General features: G+C 36.1%; 1 long non-coding RNA gene across 1 annotated transcript; it reads right to left on the bottom strand.

The window, feature by feature from the left end:
- Positions 1-612: 612 nt before the first annotated feature.
- Positions 613-6,185, bottom strand: LOC134538450 (uncharacterized). The gene is made up of 2 exons (XR_010076146.1): positions 4,628-6,185; positions 613-2,390 (listed from the first exon to the last, which is right to left on the bottom strand). It is a non-coding gene; the product is annotated as an uncharacterized LOC134538450 (long non-coding RNA).
- Between the last annotated feature and the right edge of the window lie 262 nt (positions 6,186-6,447).

Genomic DNA, 6,447 nt, shown 5'->3' with positions numbered 1-6,447 from the left:
CCCAATGTGCAGGCCACACCGCGCGGCTTGTTACGACAGCGCGCCCCAGTAACTACGGCCCGTGGCTGCGCCAGCGCGCGGCCAAACAAACAAACAAAATTCTGCAAGCCCGCAGCGCGCCGCGCCGGCCCCGTGCCCCAATTACATGGTCACGCCACTTGCGCTGACGAGTGAACAGAGCAGCCAGCCCAGAGTCCCGTCAGTAAAGTCCCTAAATTTGATTTCAACAACCCTGCAAAATTTCAACCCGCGACATAACCCTCCCCTCACAGAGCTCGAGCCCCATCGAGCTACCTCAAAATTACAAATTGTCTTTTTCCATTAAACCATAACTATAAATTCCTCATTTCACAAAAATAATAATTTTCTTAGTTCCTTGCTGTCTGAACATACATCTAGATTCTGCATAAGATTTATTTTAAAACAACAAGTATTCATAAAATTAAATGTAAAACTTTTATCTGGTTTGTTCTCACAGGAACCTTCAGAGGCTCGAGTTCTCAATTCAAAAAAAATTGTTCTGTTAGTGAAGCTCTCTTTACAAATTAAATTACTGTTCTTAGTTTCTCAGTATTCGTTAAACAATGTGCAAATTCTTGATAATTATTATTATTTTTTTTTTTTCGGTTTCCGTTTATTACCATACTTCTTTCGTTCTTCAAAAAAAATTAAGTGTCCTTACAGTGTTTCAATTAATTAAACTCTTATCTCGTGAAGGTTGGTGCAACTCCTCGAAGTCAGTGTTGTCGAGAAGAGTAGCTCCCTGGGCTGGCCATCAGCAAACACCACTCAACTCCAACAGCTACTGGACTGGCTTCCAGGGCAGCTCACAACTTCTCCCCACATCTGCTTCGGAGTTGTGCCATCCTCATCACGAACAGATTACAATTCTGAAACATCATCAACAGGCATTACCAACACGTCTTACAAATACCGAACTGACATCTAAACTGCAATCGATGGGCAAGGATGCATACACACAAAAAAAAATTAATTAATTCCACTGCTAACATAAAGTATCCCACCCTTAGCATAATCTAATCAGGAAAATAATTTCATAGGAAAAACTTAAGGAAGGGAAACATGACCTCCAATGATTTTCCCTAACTCTTGAGTCTTGATCTTCTCTATACAGCAAATAGTCCCCACGAAGTAACTGGGTTGAAGGTCAGTTCACATGACCCACCCATAACCTCTTCTACTCTTCTTTTCTTCTGGGGGCAACCACAATGCCCACCAATCTCTCTCCATGGTGCCGAACCAGCTATCCCATGAGAGTAAACAACGTAGTCAATAGAAGCGCAGAGGGGAAACACCAATCTCTGGCTTGTCGAGTCATAAAACTGCTTTATCTTCTTCTTCTTCCGAGTAAAAATATCTGACTAACCTTGCTTCTATTCTTCCAAACAGTAAAAGTTCATCAGGTATCTTCATGAAAGAAACATTCTAACTAATAATTCTTCATTTTTCTTCTTCTTTATTTCTGTTAGTTGTAATAGAAGGCCATGTTAGGGAGGTTATAGGGAAAAAGAGTGGCCAATTCCCACCCCATCACCCACCTAGATCATGACTAATTAACTTTTAAACTTTCTATTTCAAACAAATAAAAAAAAAAAAAAAAACATTTTTTTTTTTTATTCAAACTTTTAAACTATAATTACTTTTACTTCATAACCTCAAAAGCTAATCAATAATTCTAAATGAAATTGTGATTTACTGCATCCTTGTTCCATCCGATCTGTTTGTTTATAACCTTTCTTGTAAAGTATAAAATTTTCAAACATTACTAATTCAAAAAAAAATTAAATTCTGGTGTCCTTTGAGTTACAATTAAATTTACTATTTCTTAGCTTGAAATAATTTAAGTTTTCAAAACTATTTCATTGTCTAATTCACAACACCTAAAAATCAACTCAAAACAACAAATCATCAAAATCAATAAGATCATCTGACCTACCTATCAGTACTGTGAACTTGAACTGTTCGTACACATTTATAATAAGCTATTGTATTGAAATTCCAACCTAAATAAGGTTTTAAAAAAAACTACTAATCCCTCTGTAAATTAAGAAAATTAACTTTAAAAATTAAACTTAAGGTATTAGTTCTTTTTGACAGCTACCACAACTCACTAGTTCCATTACATTACTATAACCTAAAAAGTTCTGTAAATAATGTTTATAACAAAAAAAAACTCCAGTTACTGTCTTCCATAAAAAAAAATAAAACTTTACATGACCTTATTAATCTCCACTTGTAAGTCCATGGCTGCCAGCTTTCTCTTCTCTTGAATCTTCAGTCTTGGCTCTTGTTTCAGTGATCTTGTATCTTGTCTCTCGAACTCTTGTCATCTTGTAAACTGGACTGCTGCTCAGCTCATCTTAAGGAATCTGTAACAGTTTCAAAAATACATGTTAATTTAAATTACATAATTCCTGTTCTTTGGTCCTAAAAAAAAATTGTATTATTAGTACACATTACCCTGAAACAACATTATTATTCATTGTTTATTATTAAAAAAATGCTTTACCATAAAATCCTTTTTTGTTCTTTTCATTAGGCCTATTTATTTTCCTTCTTCTTAATTAAATTCTGCTTCAAATGTTAATCCTAACTTAAGACCTACCATCTATTTATTATTCATTACCTACATTATTTATGTTACCCTAAAATTCCCATAAGTTTCTAATACTTCCTATCAAAGACATTCTCTCAAAAAAAAAATTTACTTGTGACTCTTAACTTAACAAACTTAAAAAAAACTTTTACACTAGACTTAACTTATTATTCATTCTTAGTTACTAAATTTCTATATGTAAACTTTAGTACTTACAAACAAAAACTGCCTATTTCTCTCTACCTCTTAATCTCTTTCAATTATTACAATAATAATGTTACCTTGCATCTTTAAACTTTCTTCTTTTCAATTAAATTAGACATCTCATAACAATAAAAATTCTGCCTATACTCTTCTTATGGGTGTCCAACCCAACAACAAAATTTCAAATTCTCAAGTTTCCTTATATTTAAATTATGCAATGCACATAACCTCTGTGGTGCCTGTACCCTTTTAGGCCTACCACCTTCTCCTCTCACAGCATGACAACTCTTATTCCTCGGGGTCTGTATTCACTGTTCCAAATCAAATATCTCAAAAAAAATTAAAAACAAATTTATTATTTTAAGAAAACAAAAATTTACATTGAATTTACTATGGAGCCTGGAAATCTTAATGTCTCACAGCAGCTAACATGACTAAATCCCATGGAACCCCAGGTTTACATAACCTGTGCCCAAAAATTTAAGCATACCAGGCTTTCCCTGCACTGGTTTTACAGCATCACACACTATTTTGGGCCCCTGATCTGCCATCAGTCCCAAGGAGTTTTCCCACAACCCCTCTCTACACAAGCGCCTACCGCATTCCTCTCAATTGGCTATCGGTTTTACGGCATTCTTTTGGGATCCGACCATCAAGTTAGGGCTAATCGAACACTAAACCTCCATACTTCCAAACTAATGTAAATCAATTAAATTTTCTCTGTAAATTCTAAAAATCAAAAAAAATTATTCCAACATGCCAAAGAAACTTCCAAAAAAAATTCATAATCTTATCTTCAAACCATTAAAATAAAAATAAATAGATTACTCTGTTTTCTCCTTAATAACTGTAAACTGTCAACAAATATCATGTCGTAAATTTTAACTATGCTTACTGACTCTTAATCATAAAATCTCATTTGTCCTAATTAATAAACAACCGATTTCCTTAAAATCTCACTGTATCTCTCACACTCAAACTTCACTGGCTGAATATCTCAATAAATTCAAAAACAATTATCTAAACTCTTAAAGAAACTCCTCCCCAATTATTCAAATTACTTCACCTTATTTTATTTCATTACTTAAAACACCTTACTCAAAAAAATTAATTAATTATCTAGCTATCTTCCATTATTATTTATTTACCGAACAAAACTTTCTCCTAAATTAATTTAGTAAAATTCAATTTCACATTAGGCAAGTACACTAACTCTCTACAGCAATGTTTCTCATTTCCCTCCTTCCTAACTGAATCCAATCTTACTTAACCTCCAGGGAATTTACCTCACAAAATAACCAAAAATTTCACTGTAGTGCCTATCTGCTATAGGCCCACTACACAGGGGGCTCTAACCCCACCAACAAACTTCATTGAAATGGTACCCTATCCCATACAGGATAGCCACTTCGGTACTACCATGGGGAACTCCTGCCCCAAACTACTCACAACTCTCAGGATTCTCCTGACCCTTAATTCCGTAGTCAGCCCATCTCCTATGGTCTGCGCTACAATTCCCTTTCTTCCCAGGGACACAACGCCTCACCTTAGGGTCCCTCGCCCTAATGAAAACATTAATTTTGTCTCTCTGTTCTTTTGGAGTAAATTCCCTCTATACACAAAAACTATCCTTCCCACTTTTCTCAATGCTTATCGATTTTATAGTGTACCTCCTTAATAATGTTTACAAATCCCAAAAAAATATTTTTAAAACCGAGGTAGAATTTAACTAACAAAAACATAAACAACTTACAACGAAACACTTCTAGCCTATACATCATACACTTCTTAAAATAAATTACTTACATACTGAAAGTTCCTCTTCTTCTAAAACACACTTAAATTTAAATTTATTTAACCAATAGTCTATTTTCTTATCGCTAAGTTACCGTACAGCTGATCAAAACAAGGTCACGGCCTGTCCACGTCTCCTTATGAGCCCGTGACGTCACCGAATTCCATCAGGTGCGCCAACCCTCGCTTGCGGTTCCTCCGTTCTCCGCTAGGTCTCAGCACCTCCCCGTCTCGTGTTCATTCTGCCACGTCCACTGACGTGTCGTTCTGAAACAACTCTCAACATTTTTCTAATTAAAACAAAACATCACTATAAATTCTATAACTCTCTTTTACATAAACTCTCGTTTTCTCTTTAATTCCTTTCTAACGTTTATCCTTCCCTCGACTGATTTAATTCGTACGTCTCGTCTCCTACGCGCACGACAGCAAAACAAACTTCACTTGAAAATAATTCCTATTTACGAAAAAAACTTTATTTTAAATTTTAACTCTCTTAACCTACAATCTTAAAATTAATTTCAATTAAATTAAACCACTTGCATTATCTCTATTAATCATTTAAATTATAACGTATTCTCCTCACGTAAAAATCCCTGATAAACTCAACGACTTAAAACAACTTATCACTATAAACTTTATCCTTACAAGTATACTCAAATAAACATATGTTACGTCAAAAAAAAATCTCAAAGACTTCCTCCACTTAGATTAAATTCCGTAATCCTCTCCTCAAGTAAACTCTTAATAACCTGCTATCAGAAGCTGAAACTAACTTAATAATAAACATAAAAATCTACCTCTCTCTCTCTCCAGAAATAGAACCTATCCGGCGAACTCTACCATTTCTGTCACGTGCACCTAGCCGGTGCCACCGCCATTTCTGTCACGATCCACCTTCAGAGGGGGGAGAGAATCGTAGCTCTTTACATAGAAACAACTCGCTTGGCATCAACTAGTCTTAACTTCATAAAATACTTTACTGTACCTAGGATCATAGGTTCGTCATCCCGTACAGGATGTCTGGTGAGAGCTGAACTAAGGAGATTTTGCAAAATAACATAATACTTAATTAAAATTATTTTATTCTTAAAGTCAAATACTCAACATCATTTTAAAGAACATTTAAATAGCGGGATTACAATTTAAAACAATAATCTCTTTACTTCCTTAACGATTGAACGACCTTACAAGAGAGAGAATGAGAGAACTTCACTAAACACTTCCCTAGTCCTTCCGAATACCTCAAATCATAATTAATACTTAAAATTAAAACAAAGATAAGTCCATACTCACATTTTCCGAAAAGCCTTTCTTGATCGATTACTTTAAAAAAATAACGTAGGGGCCTCTCCTGCCCTTGAAATCCCGAACGAACATTACATTTTAAAAACTATGACGCGTGACCCCTGACGAGGGCCATAGCCTCCGCCCGAAAGCTTGACGACTACATTATGACCTAACTTAAATTAAACGACTCGTGGCCTCTGGCGTCGACCATAGCTTCCGCCCGAAAGCTTGAATTCCTACATCACGAACGAACTAACAACTCGTGACCACAGGTGAGACGCATAGCCTCCGCCTGAGTGAGCCTGAATTCCTACATCACGAACGAACTAACAACTCGTGACCACAGGTGAGACGCATAGCCTCCGCCTGAGTGAGCCTGAATTCCTACATCACGAACGAACTAACAACTCGTGACCACAGGTGAGACGCATAGCCTCCGCCTGAGTGAGCCTGAATTCCTACATCACGAACGAACTAACAACTCGTGACCACAGGTGAGACGCATAGCCTCCGCCTGAGTGAGCCCCGAGTCACCACTCACT

Source organism: Bacillus rossius, chromosome 13 (genome assembly GCF_032445375.1).
Source record: "Bacillus rossius redtenbacheri isolate Brsri chromosome 13, Brsri_v3, whole genome shotgun sequence".
In the NCBI taxonomy this organism is placed as follows: domain Eukaryota; kingdom Metazoa; phylum Arthropoda; class Insecta; order Phasmatodea; family Bacillidae; genus Bacillus; species Bacillus rossius.
Note: the sequence above shows the minus strand (reverse complement) of the source record. Positions and strands in the feature narration are given on the sequence as shown.